Genomic DNA, 504 nt, shown 5'->3' with positions numbered 1-504 from the left:
GACTTAGGAGGCACCTAGAACTTCCCACAAGAAAAACGCCCCACCACCAAAAGAGCTCCAAGAATCCCCTTAGGAGAAATCAAGAAAGCAAGGAAACTTAGAGAAAGACCCTTCATAGCCAAGGAATTAATTAAGGCTAAGAGGTAACCCATGTCTCAACAAAACCTATTTTCATAGCTATGATTTTCCCCCGTAGGATTTCCCCATATTATTGTATATTGATGAATTGTGATATTATTATTGATGTTTGATGTGATGATCCCATGAGGGATCTTGATGGTCTTGATATTGGGAGATTCTTGATGATTATGGAATTCTTGATGATTATATAGAGTTCTTGGTGATTATGTGTTGTTCTTGATGATTGTGTGATGCTCTTGATGTTTATGTGTTATTCTTACCGAATCTTGCATTTAGAAGACGAACCGTATACTTATTGATATAAAAGTGATTAGAACCCTAGGTTGTATCGTATGATATTATTCTTGGTGTATCGGGTGGGGA

The sequence above is a fragment of the Ipomoea nil genome, unplaced genomic scaffold, assembly GCF_001879475.1.
Source record: "Ipomoea nil cultivar Tokyo-kokei standard unplaced genomic scaffold, Asagao_1.1 scaffold0191, whole genome shotgun sequence".
Classification (NCBI taxonomy): domain Eukaryota; kingdom Viridiplantae; phylum Streptophyta; class Magnoliopsida; order Solanales; family Convolvulaceae; genus Ipomoea; species Ipomoea nil.
Note: the sequence above shows the minus strand (reverse complement) of the source record.